This window comes from Montipora foliosa, chromosome 4 (assembly GCF_036669935.1).
Source record: "Montipora foliosa isolate CH-2021 chromosome 4, ASM3666993v2, whole genome shotgun sequence".
NCBI classification, from domain to species: Eukaryota; Metazoa; Cnidaria; class Anthozoa; order Scleractinia; family Acroporidae; genus Montipora; species Montipora foliosa.
This window is the reverse complement of record NC_090872.1, coordinates 13,588,097-13,610,196: the sequence shown is the minus strand read 5'-3', so window position 1 is coordinate 13,610,196 and position 22,100 is coordinate 13,588,097. Positions and strand designations below refer to the sequence as shown.

The window sequence follows — 22,100 nt, the reverse complement described above, 5'->3', positions numbered from 1 at the left end:
ATAAGCGTTCTCATACATCAAAGCATTAACAGCAAGACCTTCGAAACGCGTAAGAGCGACAGGGTAGTTTTGTCTTTCGACGAGCAAGGTAATTGACCGGTATTGACCACGCGAGTGGTGTAAAGTAACGAGTTTCAGGTCGCGCTATTTACAGAAGGACTCAAGCAAAAAGTGTTTAATTATTTACCACTTAGGTTACCCACGCAGCTCGAACACGGGCAAGAATGCTCGAGGGCTGCCGTTCAAAACCAAAGAAACAAACAAAAAAATCAAAGTTTTGCGACTTCTTGAAGTTTTATTTTTATATAATACTTAGCTTAATGTTACATTGTATTTTTTTCCTGAAGCAAAATGGTGCCACTTTACATTCACAAATGATGAACTGGGATTTTTTCATTCACCTGTTAAAGAAAATAGGAAGTGCCCACCTCAACACAGTGAAAGAGAGCAAGCACTGGAGACCGCCCATGTGGAAGTAGAAAGCACTCCGCCTATCATTTAAGACCTACAACTTAGAAGATGTCCAACGTGCACTGCGAACAATCGACTGTAGGTCTTTGCTTATCCAAATCCTTCAATGGCACTACAGAAATAAGCACAAGCAAACGCCAGTTGTTAGGTCGTGCTGCGCTGGAAGCCGCAAAGAGCAAGACAACAGCAAAGCTGCCCACTCTTCGCTCTCAAGTTGACATTAGCACTGGACAGGGAAGAGCAACTAGAGAGTGTGAACTTATTTGGTGTCCAGTATTTGACAGTTCCACCAGTGGTATGCTAGCATTACGAATGTTTGTCGGAAAAGTCAATTTTTAAAATCATTCACTGGAGAAAACTGTAGCTTTATTACATTCGATGCAAGTAACTTTCTTAACGAAATGTAAAATTGACAGTCACCTTCCATCACATCAAGTTCATCGTTGTATTTCTAAAGTAGAGAATTTAGAAAGCAATAAGCTTCACAAAGCTATACATTTCGGGATAAACAACCCAAATGGAAAGTTTGCCGTTAGTTATTCCCTACAGTAATTTTTGTTTCTCTAAGTTTTGAAACACCTGGAGAGAAAACTCTCACAGAGCTGCAGCCTAAAAAGACCGTCCGCTTCCCTGCTGTCTTGCTGAAAGACAGAACTAAAAAGGAATCAGTTACTTGAAATGTTAGAAGTCTTCTTCATTGCTCACAGGATAATTTTGTATCACGTTTTCAACTGAAACGCAAGAGGAGAAACTCTCAGAGTTGCAAACTAAAAGACCAAGTTTCTCTGTTTCAGGGTTCAAGCAAAATTGAAAGTACATTATATTAGTCTTATATTTGTTTTATTTCCCCTCGAAACACCTGGAGAGAAACTCTCACAGAGCTGCAGCCTAAGGAGACCAAGCTGCTCTGTTGTTTCAGGGTCCAAGCAAAATTGAGAGTACATTACATTAGTCTTATCTTTGTTTTATTTCCACTGAAACACCTGGAGAGAAACTCTCACAGAGCTGCAGCCTAAAGAGACCAAGCTTCTCTGTTGTTTCGGGGTCCAAGCAAAATTGAGAGTACATTACATTAGTCTTATCTTTGTTTTATTTCCACTGAAACACCTGGAGAGAAACCCTCACAGAGCTGCAGCCTAAAGAGACCAAGCTTCTCTGTTGTTTCAGGGTCCAAGAAAAATTGAGAGTACATTACATTAGTCTTATCTTTGTTTTATTTCCACTGAAACACCTGGAGAGAAACTCTCACAGAGCTGCAGCCTAAAGAGACCAAACTTCTCTGTTGTTTCAGGGTCCAAGAAAAATTGAGAGTACATTACATTAGTCTTATCTTTGTTTTACTTCCACTGAAACACCTGGAGAGAAACTCTCACAGAGCTGCAGCCTAAAGAGACCAAGCCTCTCTGTTGTTTCAGAAGGAACAAACCTAACAACATATAAATACATGTACTTCAAACAGATGGCTTGGAGAAATTCAGTTCTAGAAAGATAATGTTCTTGTTGTAAACTAAGCTTTTGCATTAAGAAACATACCTATTGGGACGCGGGGGCACACTCTGCAGACTGAGACAGCAGTGTTACCTCTGTTGTTACAGGCCCTGTTGGAGACCTGCATTGTTGTGTTTATACACCCACACACATTTACAATAATAAAATTATCACATGTGGATATTCATGAGTTAATCAAATAAATTAATAAATAATATTATTTTTATAGCATATAACTTGTTAGGTGAAAATTAGAACAGGTAACAGTAATTATTATTCTGATGTGTCCAAAATGTTGAATAACTGTTTTACATATGCAATATCTGTATAGGTGCAACTGAATCCCTAAAATTAAACTTCACATTGCTTTAGTTACAAATTGTATTCAGGACTTACTGTTTCTGTGTTAGGATTTTGTTCCTAATGAGGACCAGGAAAAAAAACAGTTTCTCAAATAGTTGCAGCCTAAATAGACCAAGCTCCTCTGCTGCTCTGGGAAGAACAAACAGTCACTGAAAGTGAAACAAAAATAATGAGGTCAACACAAGGTGTTGTTACACAAACGATCATAATGCTGAAATATCACCAAACTACGTTGAAGACAACCATTTAATTATTGGAATCATTACATGTGAATATTGCCATTCGAACTGGGGCACGGCAATGGATGCTCCTTTGGAAAGAATGTCTCTTGCCTGCATGCAGGTGTACACTGTAAGGAATTTATCAATAAAATACCATTTCTGGTTCATTCATCCTCATGACCTGAATGAATCAAGAAGATCTCCTAATTACCATGATATGTCATAAAGGTAGAAAAAAAATAAAGTTATAATCTGCCTCACAATACCTTGCTAATAAGACAAGTTTCATTGGAATTCGTGTGCCTTATGCATTTGACCAGGAAAGAAAAACTTTATCTTGTGTCATACCTGCAAGAGGTCGCCCATCAAGTTTAAGGTTGAACTCACGCACTCCTGATTCAGGAATATTTTGATGCAAACGGCTTTGTCGTATTTGCCAGATCAAACAAAATGTTCAGGCTGATCCCATAGCCTGGAAGTTCTGCAGCAAGGGGCTCCAGCTTGAAGAGATTTCTTGTAACAGAAAAGACAAGCTCTTTCTGGGCTCTCATCTAATTGGTGCTTAGGTGGAGTGCCATATCAGTAGATTCCTAAGAAAAAGAGATGAAAATAGATAAGACTGAATGAGCCCAGAACATTAACCTGATTTAATTCAAGAAAAGAAAAATTCTGAAAGAAACAAACAGTTATGGAAACCCTTGATTTGACTTAGATTTGTTCTTTTTCTATCTTTTGGTATCATTTGATCATAACCACCACCTCCTCTCATTCCCCTCTCCTCTCCCCCCCCCCCCCCCCATCCCCCCACAATCCAAGTACAACATAAGAATGAAATTATTATCAGGAGTACCCAACGACAAACTTTTCAGAAATGAAGCGTTTTTGGCTAAAATGATTTGTGAGCGTCTGCAAACAGATTTCTGGTTAATTGTTAACTTTCGTGGGAAAAACTTAACCGCTCTTCAGAGCCAGCTAGCAGTAACTATGACATATGTAGTTGCCAGCCAGCACCCGTCTTACCCGTTGTTTTTGCCAGCCAGGGAGTATTATTAACGTTTGTTTTCCCAGCATATTTAAAACGACGGTTTTTTGCCAGCCAGGGAATTTTTTAAAAATTTCCTTTGTTATCACTCTTTACCGGCGAAAACATTGTAGCAAAAAAGCAACCTTGCTCGAAAAGAATCTTCAGTTATCATCAACAACAGAGTGCCATACATTTCACTCACCTCGAGATGGAAGAGCCTGACCTCAGCGAAGAGGGACCGAGGCTTGATGCTGCAATACGTGTTTGCTTGCGTTTTCGGCACCACTCTTGGAAAAATGTCGCTGGATTAAGCTAACCTGTGGCCATAGATGGCCACAGATTATATTTCCAGCTTTTAATGTTATCAGTTTTTTGCTATAAAAGCTAAAGATATAACTACGTTAAGAAAGATTTTTTTGTTGTTGTGATTCTTATATTTACCGGTAGTTGAAAGTCCGCGAGAAGGTTTTTAGCAAATGACACAAGTCGCATAAAGTAAACAGTTCTTTTCGGATAGAAAATTTTGTGAAACAATTTATTTTTATTTCGCTAGGCAAAAACAAACCAGAACTGAAAAAGGCATGTAATACTGTTCATAAAGTGTTGAGTCAAGAGCATGTTAAGAGCATCATAAGCTTGTAGCCAAGTTTTCCATCTGTTCTTTTTTAAGTTGTCCCCAGTCCCTCAAATTCCATTTTTTTCCTTTTCTTTTCTTTTCTTCCGTTTTTTGTGGTAGTGCACTACATACTATGTCACCGGGTTGTAAGAGTGTAAGTCCGTGGTGACAATAGGGCCGCACTGCGCGCATAACTCAAAAACGTAAACAGATCTGTAGGAAGCGTGCTTGAGTTTCGATATAATGAGCCCCTAAAATCGGCAAGAATTTCTAACGCTCATAAATAATAAAGCAGCTGCTATTTCCGAAACGATGGAATTACCTGGATTAATAACCTCGCCTCGAGTTTTGGTCGAATATTTTTCTCAGCCGGAATGCAATATACCTGGTCAGAGCTAAAAATTAATAATGTACGAAAATAATATATGCATTTCATTCGACGCGACACTGGCGCGACGGATAAACTTAAACTTCTTAAGACGGATAAAGCGTCTAGGACGATTTCAATTTAACAGACTAATTGAACTCGTTTTAGACGTCGCTTTATCGTCGAATTTATTTTAAAGCAGGACCTAGAATTAAATTCGTCTGAATTAACTTCGACGGTAGCGCGACGTTTTTTATGTTTAAGGCGAATGGCTGGCCCCCCGGTAGGGTGAGTGCATTGGCCACCAGACATAACGACTACTCCGTCAAACACAACGGTTCACCTTAAACGGGGGTGTACCAACACGCCAACTTCGCCGAGGAATCGAACCCCGCCCCTAGCAACAATGAACAAAAGACAAACAGACAAACGAAGAATTGCATCTAGGAGATGCCTCGTCTGACTTACACTCCTAAATGACAATTCGACAGAAACAACAAGAAAGACTCAAAGACAACTGGACAAAACAAAACAAGCACGACCCAGCACAAGGGTGAAAGGCGACCAATAAAAGGCCGCCCGTCAACCGACTCATCCAACGCCAAGACATTGGTTCACCCCAGAAAACGGCCAGGGCACGCAAGCGCAACACAAAAAGAGATACTAAATGACGATAGGGTGACGTATAAACTAGGCCTTGGAAAGCTGTCAGGTGCTCAGCGTGCACGCTTAAGCTTGTGGTGTAAAAGAAGTTGTATGGAAACTTGAGAATGGTCAACAGGTCAGCCACGACGCCAATGTTTCTGGATTCCCTTTTATCCTTCTTCAATCTTTCTGGGTTTAGAATTTTACTAGTAAACACATGTCTTCTCGGGGGCTATTTACCTAAGACAACTACCATGGCACTATAATGATATACGGTACCAAGAGAAAATTTAACGGTACCAAAACAATATCGTGTACTATTAGAGCTACATATTACGCAAAGATAACTTGATTCTCCCGGAAGACAAAACTCAGCTCAGTTGACAATTATACAGCGCTGTGTAACTGCACTACCAAACGTATGTTTATGTTCCCTTTTTGGTTTTTTGTTTTTTTTTTCACAAGTTCCATGATGTAACACCATCCTAGTTGTAATCAGTCCGTTTCTTTCAACTGAAGCTCGTATTTTTCAACCGTAGCTACTTGTTAAAATCTAGGACCTCTAAGATCAATTCAGCCCGAAGTCGTTGGGCATCTTTGTATGTCCAGGAAAATGCACCTGTGTTCCCATTACAAACATCTCGTATGGCGCAAATGACAGCAACGCCACAACTACCACAGCCGACGGAAGATTCACTAGAACTGTCCGGTTGATCTGGCATAGGAGTTAAGAACCGTCTTACGTCACCCCAGTTTGATGACTGGAATTCTAAAATACCAGTGGATTGAAAGATGACATCTAGAATCTCGTGAGAAACCTTTTTTAAATTCTCCGGCACCGGGCAGTGGTAGCCATCGTCGAAATATACTGTTTGGTCCGTCATCGAGAATATGGCAAGTCCCCAGTGATTGGGCGCTATGTGGACAGGCATAAACATGTTCTTTACATTTCTCATATCATTATGATGACATATATTCTGAACAACGCTGTTAAAAATAGTGCCGCTTGAGAAATATGATGGAAGAAGAACGTTTTTGCAAATTTGGCCCTCTTCGTTTGCTTTGTCGCAGTATTTCTTGCCAAGAAAATTTATAAGTTCATCCGACAGGTACCGTTCGCCGCACAAAAGTGACAGTTCTTGAGATGTTATCCTGTAGTTGTCGTACGATCTCAAATACGCGCCATCCAAATTCCATCTGTCCAAAAGAGCTTCAGTGACTTCTCTTTGGTAACGGTTGTTGTGAAACATGCTTTGTAGCCATTTTTTCTCAAAAGAGACTTCACGACGTAAACACTTCAGGCGGTGAAATCGTTTCAAGAGTCTGATACCCTCTATATCAAAATCTCCGTAACAAGAAATTTTAGCTACTGGTGTAGATTTAGCATTCTCGGATGTTGTCAATTCTTTTTCTAGCTCTTCTAGCACTGAACAAGGTGGTAGTTTTGTCACTGTCATGGGGTATGTCAAGTCGCTCTCACGGCTGGTTAGCGAATAATTTACCAATGCACCGTCTACGTCAGGAAAGATGGTTTCGGCAAGCAATCGTCTGGGATTCTTAAAGTTGTCGTCCTGACCCAGCACATCTGCTAACACACCTACGTCCGTTGCAGTTTCTTCAATAGACATGTCATCTATGTTTATGACCTCTGCAATAGGTGTGTGACTTTCAACTTCAGTGCCCTTAGTTTTCACTTGATCTGGCTCTTCCTCTTTCTTGTCTTTGGCAACACTTGCTTCTTGTTCAGACAATTCCTGAAGGGAGGAATTTATTAAAGAACGGAACGCTTTGCCCCTGTTTCTTGCATATGCCTTTTTTTTCTTTTCCACTGGTGGGTCTTTCTTGCTCTTTTGCAAACTAGACGATTTCTTTGTATCTCTGACGCTTCGTAGTTCTTCTTTCTTTCGTTTCTTTTCTACGTCTGAGGGTGAGTTGCTTTTCTTACGTTTTGCATTCAATGGCTGTTCGAGGTTTTCTTCGGGTTCTAACTTGTGTCGCCTTTTTCGACCATACGTTGACGTGCTTTCGAAGTGAATTGGACGATTGAAGGAAGAAGAAGGTAGCCACATGTCGTCGGCGGGACCATAACCTTTAAATCTCACTTTATACTCATATGATAAAGTATTTTTGCAGAGACGGCGCTCAAGGATATCCTCCACTTCAAAAAACCCGTCGTCAAGCTCACGAAGTTGAAGATCCCCTTCGCTTGTGCTCGGACTAAAATCACTGCCAATTTCACCTTTTAAAATGTAGCCAAGTTCAGCCAATTTTTCTTCTGACTCAGGATGTAGAGAGTACTTCCCTGGAATATCTGAATCGACAAGTAATTCCACGGGACCGATTAAAGATGAAGGAACCCTCCAAGGGGTAAGGACAACTTCTTGAGAAACATGGTAGGTGTTGTCCGATTCTGAGTGTGAGTACACAGAACATCGAAACCTTACTGGCGCATCTTTCTTCAATTCGAAGCTTGTCAACTCAGAGCCATCGTTCGAGGACTGAAGAATTTCAATTCGGCCGATATCATAAGTTTTCGAGCCTTTTCGAAGATGTTTAAGGGCAACATCACCAAATTTGACTATGTTGTGTTTCGGATCGATTGGAGCTTTGCCAGGTAAATGCTTTGATGCCCAGTGCCTCTTTTGTCTACATCTGGATATGTACTCCCGAGGAAGAAGTAATTTAATGGCCTGCTTAATATGGATATAAGACATTGTGCCATCATCTAGTCTCCTTGAAATCTTCCACTTCTTTCCTTTTTCTTCCGCTTCAGGTTGATCTGTTTCGTTAGCCTCTTGGGTTTCCAAAATTTCATCGGTATCTTGTGTTTTATGATCTTTGCTCTTTACACACTCATCTTCATCAACGCCTTCCAAACTTTCATCTTCCAGATCATCTGAAGCTCTTGTTTCTGGTGCTTGATCCGCAAACGAAACGTCAAGCTTGTTGTAGTCATCTGGAAGGAGGCCATGTACCAACTGTAAACCCTTTGGGTGTGTAAACCGGTATGGAGTCTCCCAGACGCCTGATTTCTTTAACAGCTGAATACACGATGCAGGCATGTATCGCGAGAATAACAACTGCCCCTCTCTTTTTCCATCAAAATGAGCTTCCCTTTGCTGGTGCAGGAATTCGTGAAAAGTCTCAGGGTAACTGTAGAACCCGGAGATGAAGGCTTTGTGCTTTTTCAAGGCGAATGCAACCCTCCTTCTTTTTGCAGATGCTTTAACATCCACTCCAGCATGCGCCAATCTCACCTTTGCGTTTAAATTAAATTGAACGCTGGAGCTTTTTTGTAGCATGTCAACAAAAGTTGGCTGCGAATCTAAGGATTGGATCTGATTTGTTTTCCCCTGCATCTCACTGATGATTCTCTCTGTCACCTTGGTTCCTGAACGGTAAGGAGAGGCCCACTGAGGGCCTAGATCTTTAAAGTGCAGAAACATAGCCAGCTGGTGAATAGACGCAGCTGCAAACTGAATTTCTGCCGTTTGATAACAACCATGTGTTATAAAATGGCCTCTTTTGGAAGGGGTACTGTTTGCGCCGGGCTGGGAATGGAGTCGAATCTTCTTTAGTTCCAAGGCTTTCTTCCAAAGGCGAAAGATAGTGATGGCACAAGATACAGACTTCTGCACATCTGCTGGTGAACCGAATGCTGGGTTTCGGAAAGGCTCTACTAAGTGGGTTACGGCTCGCACGAAAAGACTTGTGCCTTGTGACCCAGGAACATACTCATCCAGCAAATCGGCAATCCTTTGGGTGAAAATGCGCTCGCAGGCATCTGAATTCTGATCAAAAAAATAAATTAGGACGAGATCCACTGCGCTGATACCTGTGTCCATCCCTGCCTTCCCGCATCTCTGACGGAGATCCTTGAGGTGTTGAATGGTGGCAACACGGGTCTCGCTACCTTCCGCTTCCCAGAAAGTTAGATCACGGGTCTCGTACTTCAAATTCTTTAAGAACAACCTCTGTTCGTGGTCATAATCTAGGTATGCAATAGAAGGAAGGAACCAATAATAGGGAGCACAATATCTTTCATCTTCTGTACCAAGACCAAGGAAATGAACGCCAGCTTTAACTTCAGGGAGAGTGGGTGTCATCATCTGGACTGCGGCTGCTAATGAAAATCCGGCAGAATCCGTTGAATACCCTACGAGGCGAATTGGAGAGGCTCTTGGCTTACCTTCGTGGTCATAGAAGCAATTGTGTCGCAAGTTCTCCCAGTACTTTAACAAATGACAGGCTTTGTACCCTTTGTTTGGTTCTGGCCACATACAATAAATCACGGTGGGTTCATCCAGAGAAGCTAGCGAGACCAGGTTGTGTACTGACACTGATTTTGACAGTTGCTCCTTTCGTAACATGTCGTCGATCGTCCTTTTAAGAGCCTCAAAATCATCTACATCGCCAAGAGCTCTGTTCCTTCTTGGGACTGGGAGAATCTCCTCGGACCAGTTGTTAACGTCAGGATCCCACGATTTTCCTAACAGTACAATTTCACCATCTGTTGTCATGAATGGTTGTAAATATCTCAATGATCTAGCACCATCACTTGCCTCATTAACTGGTGCATTTTTGAATAAAGATTCTGCCTTATCGAGTGCACCTTGGTTGATGCCTGGACCTAATCGCAAATCCGCAGTGTGTTTAGCTGCTGTAGACTCTCTCGCTAAACCAAAAAGCTCTGACAGGATTGCATAATTCGCAGACCCCAGCTGATTCTTAAATAGGCTACTTATATCCTTGATAATGTCTACGTAATGATGGTTGTTAGCCTTCAGCAACTTTGAAACAAGATTCTTAATGACAATTACTTGGACAGGTTGCGTCTTAGATATACCAGACTTGAAAAGCCTTGCTAGGTCTGTGATAAGCTTTTGATCATCACCATTTCTACAGCTGTCTTGGAGCTGGTTTTCCCATTCCAGTGGCGATAACTTGACCTGGAGTAATGCCGACACTTGCTTGTCAGCAGTTTTTCGTCGGTCCACTTCAGTAGCTAATGCTTCAGATAACTCTCCCTTTCGGGCGTATCTTTTGTTGAAGCCAACATGACCAATTCGGTTAGTAAGGGAGTTACAAGTTCCAATGTTACGATGCCTGAGAATGTCCTTTAGTTCGCGCATCTGGCTCGCGCAGTTTACGCATGTGTATGGGTGATCCCCGAATGACGAGGCTTCTTCCAAACAAGGAGGATCAAGGCTCTTAATTCCCCCTTTAATTTGTACGTCTTTACCATGGACAAGAATAACTTTTGCCAGAGGGACGTATGCAGAACGGGATGAGGAATGTGACTTGCGGATGATATCACTCGCGTCTATCGGGTGACAAGTTTTCCATGTTTTGTAGTTCCGGCAACCTTCATGACCAGGCTGTGCTTTTATGCAGTTTATATTTCCAGCCTTCATTTCTCTTTGAAATAGCGTATTTGCGGTTTCTCTCCTAATACCGGCATCATTGGCGAAATGTTTAACGACCTCTGGATCCCACAGAAAACAGCAACGGACTTTTTGAAGGGGTTGATCTGTTTTTCTGCCGTTTCCAGAGGTCCCGTCTAGTTTAAAGGAGCAGTGAAGTATGCCATTATGTCTTTAGGAACTCTGTTCCGCATCTTTTCTGTGGAAGGATTTCTCATTTTCAGTGGCGGCTTTTGCTTGGTGAAAAATTGAAGGGCATCTTGGTGGTATTTTGAAAAGCTGTGTTCCTTGGCTTGAACGATACCGGAAAAGCTAAGAATGCCAGTGCCTTCTAAGATACTCTGAATCGTCACCTGCTTGGCTTTCAGCTTATGGTGCTTCTCATGGTTTTCTATGGCCCACTTCTGATATGGAATACAAATCTCACACTTGATAGTGCTACCACTGACGTAAGAGAATTGTGGGAAGCGCTTTCCCTGTTCGGCACACCGAACATATCCCGTGGCAAGGCTTCCAACAATAACTGGAGGAAAAGCGACTGCCAGAAATGCTCTCATGCGAGAAACGGCGTGCGAGGAATTTTCTCCTGCATCTTCAATTGGGCCACTCGATGCGCTCTTACTATTTGGGAAGATCTCCTGAAGAAAGCCTTGGAATGTCTTATAACTTCCAGGAAGTTGAGAGGGAAGTAGTTTCTTTATCCCTTTATAGTGCTGGCGGTAAAAGGTTTTTGCAGTATCTTCTACTCCTGCGGTTGTATCTGATACTTCTTTGCTGTCGGGGTATTCCACATCGCTTTGTTCTTCTGGGCTATCATCTACTTCAATAGGTTCGATTTCCATCTCTCCAGTTTTGCTTTCGTTGCTAGTTTCTTGGTCTTCTACGGTGCCATCAGATGGGCAAACGGTTCCACTTTTGGTCTCAATTTCAAACGGTGATGCGTTGCTCGTGCTGTTGGCCTCCTCAAGTGCTTCATCACCATCGATATTTTCGTAGACGTCTCCGTGTATCTCGCCATCGATATCACAGGGAACAAGGTCTTCATAAACTTCGATCCCGAAGCTTGAAGCTCCTTCGGCGACGTCAGGGGCCTTGTTTTTTTTTCGCAAGAAGCAGTAACCAAATCGCTTCTTCTTCTTTACCACAGCTTCCACGCTGAGAAAGGGCTCAGTGGAGAAAACGTACTGACCGAGGCGCGAAAAAAAATTAGATTTGTACTCTTCTGGTATAGCGTTTTCATCCTTAAATTGGTTCCAAATCTCTTCCTTCAAAACAACATCGTCTTCATCTCCTTGCAAATAGTTATCACACACCCATTTCTTCAGATGATAGGGATTAATCGTAGGAGTCGAGATTGCAGGTGCTGGCTGTATCTTAAACGCTAATCCTCGAAAACCATACAATTTGCGTCTCCTTTTCACACGGACAACCTCACCTGGAAACCCCGCAAATGAAAATGCGTTCCCAACAAGGCCTAAAAAATATTCTCTGTCCTTGTCGGCAGTGTCATAACGTGATTGATAACTGCGCCAAAATCGATCTTTCTCTAATATGCTTTCGGTGTCATATTTAAAAGTGTTCTTAAGCCAGTCTACGATAGTGGTTGTTGATACCTAAGAAAAAAAAGCCTGGTATAAGATACCCGCCTAAACAACAGTGCCAGAGTCAAAGCTGGCCGAATCGAGACTGAGGTTATGTTTTTCGTGGTATTATACAGCTGTTTTACCCTGAAACCTGTGACTGTGACGAAAAGCGAAGTTTGTGGCAGAAGAATGAGGCAGTATGTCTAGACCGATTTGTCCGAAGTTACTAGAGTCGCTGAGAAATAACTATCTAAGGATTCTTGTACCTTGCTTTTCTGCTTTGTTTCCGGATCCATCACGTTGCTGTGAAAGAAGAAAAAAAAGTAATGCATAAACCTGCATAACCAGAAAACCTTTTTTTCTTGTTAACATAATAAAAGGTAAACTTAAACCTTTCCCGGAACCAAACTTCTTATGTAATCCAATACTGATCCAGCCATTTCAAGAAACGTTTGCATGCAATCACCAGACAATACTTAATAAACCCAGAAATAATAATAATGGTCCCTTACATTGGCCTTGAAAGATGCGACATCCTTACACACCAACAAATCACTTTAAAGATCAATAGGAAGAGCTGCAACTAGAACAGAAAAGGACACATCCATTGATCATAGAAGCAATCAAAACCACAGCGTTCCCTTTAATTTGGAAAACATCCATCCATGTCAAAAAAGTATTGGAATTGCTACAAATGACACCCAACGCCCGCAGATACACCTAGTATTTAACTTGAACAAATACTTCGAAAAACCTTACTGCGAAGTGTGCAAGGAAACACACAAAGTTCGCATCCTATATTCAGCATTCTTGACGCTTGCAACAAATCGCTTCGAATGCTCGCAAACACACCTGGTATTTCCAGCAAGTAATTCCAAAGACCTCACTGCAAAGTGTGCAAGAAATGCAAACACGCCCTCACCCTTTTCAAACAATTTTGGCTCTTGCACAAATCGCTGCGAATGCTCGCAAACACACCTGGTATTTCTACCAAGTACTTCGAAAGACCTCACTGCAAAGTGTGCAAGAAATCCAAACACGGCCGCACCCTTTTCAAACAATTTTGGCGCTTGCACAAATCGCTGCGAATGCTCGCAAACACACCTGGTATTTCTACCAAGTAGTTCGAAAGACCTCACTGCAAACTGTGCAAGAAATCCAAACACGCCCGCACCCTTTTCAAACAATTTTGGCGCTTGCACAAATCGCTGCGAATGCTCGCAAACACACCTGGTATTTCTACCAAGTAGTTCGAAAGACCTCACTGCAAACTGTGCAAGAAATCCAAACACGCCCGCACCCTTTTCAAACAATTTTGGCTCTTGCACAAATCGCTGCGAATGCTCGCAAACACACCTGGTATTTCTACCAAGTAGTTCGAAAGACCTCACTGCAAACTGTGGAAGAAATCCAAACACGCCCGCACCCTTTTCAAACAATTTTGGCGCTTGCACAAATCGCTGCGAATGCTCGCAAACACACCTGGTATTTCTACCAAGTAGTTCGAAAGACCTCACTGCAAATTGTGCAAGAAATCCAAACACGGCCGCACCCTTTTCAAACAATTTTGGCGCTTGCACAAATCGCTGCGAATGCTCGCAAACACAACTGGTATTTTCTACCAAGTAGTTCGAAAGACCTCACTGCAAACTGTGCAAGAAATCCAAACACGCCCGCACCCTTTTCAAAAAATTTTGGCACTTGCACAAATCGCTGCGAATGCTCGCAAACACACCTGGTATTTCTACCAAGTAGTTCGAAAGACCTCACTGCAAAGTGTGCAAGAAATCCAAACACGCCCGCACCCTTTTCAAACGATTTTGGCGCTTGCACAAATCGCTGCGAATGCTCGCAAACACACCTGGTATTTCTACCAAGTAGTTCGAAAGACCTCACTGCAAATTGTGCAAGAAATCCAAACACGCCCGCACCCTTTTCAAACAATTTTGGCGCTTGCACAAATCGCTGCGAATGCTCGCAAACACACCTGGTATTTCTACCAAGTAGTTCGAAAGACCTCACTGCAAACTGTGCAAGAAATCCAAACACGCCCGCACCCTTTTCAAACAATTTTGGCTCTTGCACAAATCGCTGCGAATGCTCGCAAACACACCTGGTATTTCTACCAAGTAGTTCGAAAGACCTCACTGCAAACTGTGGAAGAAATCCAAACACGCCCGCACCCTTTTCAAACAATTTTGGCGCTTGCACAAATCGCTGCGAATGCTCGCAAACACACCTGGTATTTCTACCAAGTAGTTCGAAAGACCTCACTGCAAATTGTGCAAGAAATCCAAACACGGCCGCACCCTTTTCAAACAATTTTGGCGCTTGCACAAATCGCTGCGAATGCTCGCAAACACAACTGGTATTTTCTACCAAGTAGTTCGAAAGACCTCACTGCAAACTGTGCAAGAAATCCAAACACGCCCGCACCCTTTTCAAAAAATTTTGGCACTTGCACAAATCGCTGCGAATGCTCGCAAACACACCTGGTATTTCTACCAAGTAGTTCGAAAGACCTCACTGCAAAGTGTGCAAGAAATCCAAACACGCCCGCACCCTTTTCAAACGATTTTGGCGCTTGCACAAATCGCTGCGAATGCTCGCAAACACACCTGGTATTTCTACCAAGTAGTTCGAAAGACCTCACTGCAAATTGTGCAAGAAATCCAAACACGACCGCACCCTTTTCAAACGATTTTGGCACTTGCACAAATCGCTGCGAATGCTCGCAAACACACCTGGTATTTCTACCAAGTACTTCGAAAGACCTCGCTGCAAAGTGTGCAAGAAATCCAAACACGGCCGCACCCTTTTCAAACAATTTTGGCGCTTGCACAAATCGCTGCGAATGCTCGCAAACACAACTGGTATTTCTACCAAGTAGTTCGAAAGACCTCACTGCAAAGTGTGCAAGAAATCCAAACACGCCCGCACCCTTTTCAAACAATTTGGGCGCTTGCACAAATCGCTGCGAATGCTCGCAAACACACCTGGTATTTCTACCAAGTAGTTCGAAAGACCTCACTGCAAATTGTGCAAGAAATCCAAACACGCCCACACCCTTTTCAGACAATTTTGCCGCTTGCACAAATCGCTGCGAATGCTCGCAAACACACCTGGTATTTCTACCAAGTACTTCGAAAGACCTCACTGCAAATTGTGCAAGAAATCCAAACACGCCCACACCCTTTTCAAACAATGTTGGCGCTTGCCCAAATCGCTGCGAATGCTCGCAAACACAGCTGGTACTTCTACCAAGTAGTTCGAAAGACCCCACTGCAAGGTGTGCACGAAATCCAAATACGTTCGCATCCTTTTCAAACGATTTTGGCGCTTGCAGAAATCGCTGCGAATGGTTGCAAATACACCTTGTATTGCAATTAATCAGTTCGAGAGACCTTCCTGTAAAGTGTGCAAACAAATTTCGAGTCCTGTTTAAAGGTGATCTAACCATCTATATTTAAAAGAATCATCTGAATAATCATAAGATGCCCTGGTGCCTGAAGTTTTGTTTACATGCAAGTAGACTTCACCTGCTATTGTATACCATACAAACTCTACCTCTACAGCTGTCTCTACACACGTAGCAGAAGACTGTTGGCATCTTTCGTCGAAGGGTCTTGGCAAAGTCCATGTCGATCCTTCCAGATACATACCTGACATACGTATAGTAGGCTCGTTCTTCGACTGTGTTGGTATGGTCGGTAAGGGCTAATTTCGGGATTTTTACATACTCTTTTACGGAAATGAACTATCCTTAACCCAAAATGAACATTAACACGGGGAAATGTCAACTCACTTTTTGGTCGCCGATTATTTTAATTTTCTGCAAGATGTTGACCGATCGATTTTTTTTCTCCAGGTAATTTACCTCGGGAGAAATTTATCGCCTGGAGCTCAGAGAACCACATATATAACGTGGGTATATTAATTTTTTACAAAGCAGTGCGTATCGAATTTTGCCACCTTTAAGCAGAAAGACGTTGAATTGGGATTTTACTTCCTCTTTAGGCACCGTATAATTGGTTGTTTGAAAAAGAAATTGCTTCTGCTGCAGAAACAGCTTATATTTTTTAGCAGAGCCAAACGCAACAACACCTAATAGTATTTATCAAACCGTCAGCGCCACATAAGAAAATCAACAGTTGATCCCTATTCGATATGTAAAACGCTTACTAGAACAGCCAGTGACATTTCCTCTACATCTGTTAACAGTACCGCAGAAAGATTCAATTGTGAGAATAAAGTTTATCGCTTTACTTTTGATGGTCGATTGCAGGAGTAGGACCATCCCAGAATTTTTTCACCTTCCTAAAATGAAACCCGAGATGAATGTACCTCGGTAAATAGGGTTTGTCTTCTCCCAGTGCTACAGCTCAATTTTGAGAAATTGAAGAACACAGCAGTGGTGAGTCCTCTTTAGCCATGTCATTGAAAAAAGGTTGAAATTTGTATTTATTTAACGTTCATGTCTGCTCGATAAAAGGTCACGTTGCATCACCTAAGCCAAGTAACGCATGTTGGCGCCGCCTGTGGTGAAGGTAGATAAATTTTGACGGATTTTCTTTCAAGAACATCTGTGTCAGAATCATTTGTCTTGACTGGGGACAGAGAACCCCTCAATCAAGCGATGTCTTTCAAAATGAAAAAAAAAATTTTCGCAAGTACCAAAGACATGTAGAACACCGATTTTTGAATCCATACGCTAAATAAAAATCAGTTTCCCTTCCGTGAAGGTAGTCAAGTTTTGACACATTTTCTTTCAAAATCATCTGTGTCGGAAACGTCTGTGGTTTTAATCACCTTTAACAAAAGCATTAGGTCTGGCGCCCAGGGTGAATGAACACTAACATTTCGCCGACGGTCTAGAGTCGAGGGTAGCATTTTTTAGCGAGTGTAGAGGGTAAATTCTCGAGGATCCCTTTTGTATAGGAAGAGTTCTTAAGGAGGAATTCAATTGAGATGATTCAGAGAGTAAACTAAGAAAACAATCAACTAGGGGATGTCACCTTTCTTTATGAGTCAATTTATTTTCATAAATGAGATTAAGGAAAATTTAAGACCGTTGATCGCGATTCTTCTCCGCTTATCTTTGTTTTGTTTAATCAACGTGCGTACATTTCCTGTGGGCATGCATTCCTATCACCTTCGGTGCGATATCCTAAACCGTGGAACAAAGCTGCACTCGTCTCTCATATGCTCTTCGTTTTCATGTTGGATGTTTTCTGTATTCAGATGTTTCAACCATTTTACAAGCAATGAATGTGGTAGACTATTTTAAAGAAATATCTGAAACTTGACCCACCACATTACCCCTTTGTTTTGTGCGTGTAATCGCTTTTGTCACTGTCTCAGGATTGTGTCAGTTCCCATTGCATCGCGTCCACGTTCTTTTCTGGACGTCTTTCTCTTCAGAGATACGTCTTCGGATGTGCTGCAATTTTCCACTTTTCAGAAGCCTGAGAAGCCCCATAACAGATAACTGCACATACTTTTCGAGTCGTTTCGCACTTCGAGCGATAAGAATGCGTTTGTCAAAGGCGAATTCATGACGTATGCCATAAACGGTTCATTCTACCAGTCTTTCTCTGAGACTAGGGATAACTTCTGGAAGCGGCTACGTGTAAGAGAGTTTCTATTTAGAATTTCGATGCCCCTGTTTCGCATTTCAAATACAGCGTCAGAAGAAAGTGGTTTTTACGTCAAGGTAATACCGCTAATATCAAAGTCTAAGTCACAGCGGATATTGTCTTCAAGACCGCCTTTAATTGCAGTCACGAGAGTATTAACAATGTAATCAAAAGGGTTATGCCAGAATTGGATTGCACTGTTTGTTACAAGACTACTGTAACATTAGCTAATCTTTGTAAATAAGTTTTTTTGGGGGCCACAGTTTTAGCTAAAATCGTGGTCCCTAAACATTAATTGTTTCTCGCGCCTTGCCCTAATATTTGACAGCTGTGCCTGTTCCCTTTCGAAAATCCGGTCTTAATGATTGTGGCCATCATTTTTGCCATCAGTTATGGCTAATCTATACAGGCGTTTAATGTATTTTTGTGAAACTCCCTGAAGAAGTCTACGTTAGCTAGACGAAACGCGTCGGAGAATAAACAAGTTTTACAGATGCAGTTCGCAGAGGGCTGCTCACTAGTTAGTTTTATAAATTTCTTTTCTTTTTTTACTCCATGTGTCATCTAAATTGAACAGATCCTTCTTAAGAACGTTTTTCGCTAAAAAGAGACCCTCGACATCCGACCGACAAATAACCCTCGATCCTCGAAATGCTACCCTCGTCTCTCGACCCTCGACAAAAAGGTAGACTAAGATTTTGCGCAAGTACCACAGACATTTAGAACATTGATTTTGAATCCATTCTCAAGCAAAGAGAAAAAAAAGTTTCCCTTCGGCGAAGGTAGACACGTTTTGAACATTGCACAAAAGAAATTACATCTGGCGAACAGGGTGATGGACATTACATGTCAGCAAGGCAAAGACCCCCCTCCATCAAAGGATGTCTTTCACAAACAAAAACAAAGCAAAAAAAAAAGTGGGCCTCAGTTGTGGAACATATCACCCACTTGACAACACAATTGCAGAAGACTTATATTTGAATCAACTTGCCAAACAAATCAGTGTCTCCGAGTAGTCGTGAGCGATATTGGTTTGAAGTCTGAAAACAGAGAGAAGTTGAGACCATTCGGCAACATAATTCTGACGCGACTTTGACTTTATCCATGCAGAAAATCTTGGATTCGTTGCCACTGAATACCCGACACAAATTTTTCGCTTGTAGTGCCCAGTGATATAAGTTGCAAGGCGACATATGCTAGAAATGATGGAACGAGTTCCAAGAGTATTGCATTCATAAGCATCATAAGCAACTAATGAGCTAATGAGGAGGGGAGGGGGGTTTAGTCATCCCTTATACCCCTGGAGCAGTTATCCCTTATCCATAAAATACTGAGGCTGTTATCCCTAAAATTACTTATCAAAGCTATCTCGGTTGTCCCTTATCCCTAAAATTGTTTTGGCAGTTACATCCCTAAAACCCTAACAGGGCCTCACTTGTGGAACATATTACCCACTTGACAACACTGACTTGAAGTTATGCTGAGAAAGTTGAGTTGTATTGTGTGACGGTAGTTTTCTTTAACAATTTGTGATTCCTTAAATTGTATTGAAATCGGAAATTAGTGGTTTATCGTCAGAACCGACTGACAAGTTGATTAGGTGTTCATACATCTGTAAAAATATGTTTATGCCGCGTTTTCCGGTCGGCCTCTTGTTCTAAAAATGATTCATTGTGCTAGGATGTTTTTGCAAAAGTTCTATTCGTTGTCAGATAGTTGAGCTGTGTGAGAAGAAAGGTTGAAGACGGGCGACACCCGGGGGGCGACATCAGTTAAATAAAAGTTGAAGTTTGCAAAGAACGGCCTGTTGAGTCTTGGCCTTCGCGAAAGTTATTTACCTATCGAAGTCTATCAAGCGCAAATAAAAACACTACGAAAAATCTGAAGGATGTTTAACACGATGAGAAATTTCACACTGGTAATAACCACTGAACCGATGATAGGAAATTCTAAGAAAAGTCAAATTTCTGATAAATGCACGATGAAAGTCTGTTTGGGAGTCTGTAATTTTGATAATCTATTCGCACAAACAATAACTCAGAGGGAGAAAAAACTGAAAGATTATCCAAACACCGCGCAGTAAAACACCAACCTCAAGAAAGCAATAACATGGACAAGGATTGTTGCCTCATCAGTTATTTAATGGTCACAGAGGCAGCCCTACATATAACATAACCGTGATAGCAAAATATATTCTTGGTCTATCTTCATGCCACATTCAGACCAAGTTTTTCGGTGTCAGTCCCCCTAAGATTTGGTACCAGTGATTAGAAACTTCTCAGAATGCATCAACTGACCGCCCTTTCCACGTTTTTTAAGCTTTCAATGGTACATTTTTTTAACACCTTCGGCTGCGCCCCAGTTACGATGACAATTCAGCCTATTTGAAGTTAAGCGCATACTCTCGTCGAACACTGTCTCGATGCAGATGTTGCTTGGTTCTTAGTGAAAAATGGCTTTAGTATCAAAAGTTAGGGAATAGTCGTCCTTACCTGCAATGTCTAGTACACTAGAGCCGGGAGAATCGATGACCCACGCCACTAATTTTCAGTAAAATGCCTCTGCAACGGAATGGATGAGAAGAGAAATAGACTTTGTGATTTCTTACCAGATGCTTCAAGAAGTAAGCGGAAAACATTGCTAATAACACTTACCCAAGGTTCAAAGAAGGTGGAGCAAGCCTGCAACCCAAAGAATCAAAATATCTCCACAGTTATACACCAACTCTCCACAGTGATTTAATCTGGCGGGCATAGCCACGTGAAAGGGCAACGATCTGTTACCGCCCTCAATGACAGATTAACAAAGCATACAGCAAAATGACAACACAGTGAGCTGTATTATGTTAAATCACAAAAGACCACCAGGCACCACGTACATAACCTGTGTAACCGGAAATACGTCTGCCATATAGGTTACCACGTGCACGAACGTATAACCATCATTTCAGGGGCAAGACCACCCCTACTTCAGTAATGCTACTTTTGAGTTAACAATTAACCAGAAAATTTTTTTTAGCGAGTATTTAGGGAAATTTTCCCAGCAAGCAGTGGAATTTAACGGTGCTCAGCCAACCAGCAAAAATTAAATCCCATGCAACCAGCAAGCAAAAGGGTTGATGCGATGGAATACCAGCCAGGGAAAAAAAGGAGGAAGAGCGGTTTTTCTTGAAGAGCGGTTCGTTGGGTACTCCAACAGTAACCAAAAGGATAAATAGGCAATAAATGAGAGAAAAGAAACTTACCCCAGTGCGACCAATGTTCAGAAAATTCAGAAGCGTTTGCTACGATCGGCTTGGGATCATTGTCGACAGCTTCACGATCGGGAACAGCTGAATCGTTAATTAAGCTCGTCGTGCGACATGTTCTGTATCGCTTTCCTTGCACCTTGCTTTTGGGCGACGGGTGTTTAATTAAGGCAGTCGATATTACATATTTGATGTAATCTTTTCTTCCTTGCTCGCAGTAAAGGAAGCCATAACCAAAGGCCTTTCCCAGAAGAGTTCCGACTGAAGTAAGCCGGTCCTGAACCTCATCCGCGCATTTCTTCCTCTCAAACATGATGAGCTGCAAGATGAGCCATTCTTTGAAGGTGGAGTATCGGGCACATTGGCGGGAAAGCGATTACTTCCCGCCAATTCTTCGATCGGAAGGGCACTGATCACGTCTTTGATGGCTTTAAATTAGATTGAGAACAATACTTTCTTATCATTTTGAGTACTCTTCCTTAATGTTCTGACCAAAATCTCGAAAAGTGTCGACACAATGACCATGTCCTTCTTCCAAGTCGACCCAAACAAACTCGGAAGCCCTCGAGCGCCATTGTAATCGACCAACTCGTAGATGGAAACATCCATCACCTCATCTTTAAGCAGGGCCCCTGCACTGAAATCTCGCGGCCTTCTAAACCACTCACTCGATACAGCATACCAGTGTTTCGACAGACAAAGGGAAGGCCCGAAAAGTCGACTGAGCCGAAGAGAATACGGCGGTGAATGATCGTTTGCCGCCATCCTCTCAGGCCAAATCTTTGAATTTCGCGAGAAAGTATCGTGTTTATAATAACATTAACTACTTTGACACGTCACTCTCCATATATGTTCAAGATAGCTGCTTTCCATCTGGGGATAAAGCAGTGACAACTGCATTACCGCAAATTACCTGGTAATGACAGATGTTTTAATGTTATTAGCAACCGAGACCGGAAATTAGATACCATGCCCTGCTGGGAATTTCAGAATCGCATGAAGCTCGTCGACACTCA

At 42.0% G+C, this 22,100-nt stretch overlaps 1 long non-coding RNA gene across 1 annotated transcript; it reads right to left on the bottom strand.

Moving 5' to 3' along the window:
* Window positions 1-270: 270 nt before the first annotated feature.
* LOC137999938 (uncharacterized) lies at window positions 271-22,028 on the bottom strand. The gene is made up of 3 exons (XR_011123036.1): window positions 21,082-22,028; window positions 2,892-3,133; window positions 271-2,471 (listed from the first exon to the last, which is right to left on the bottom strand). It is a non-coding gene; the product is annotated as an uncharacterized lncRNA (long non-coding RNA).
* Between the last annotated feature and the right edge of the window lie 72 nt (window positions 22,029-22,100).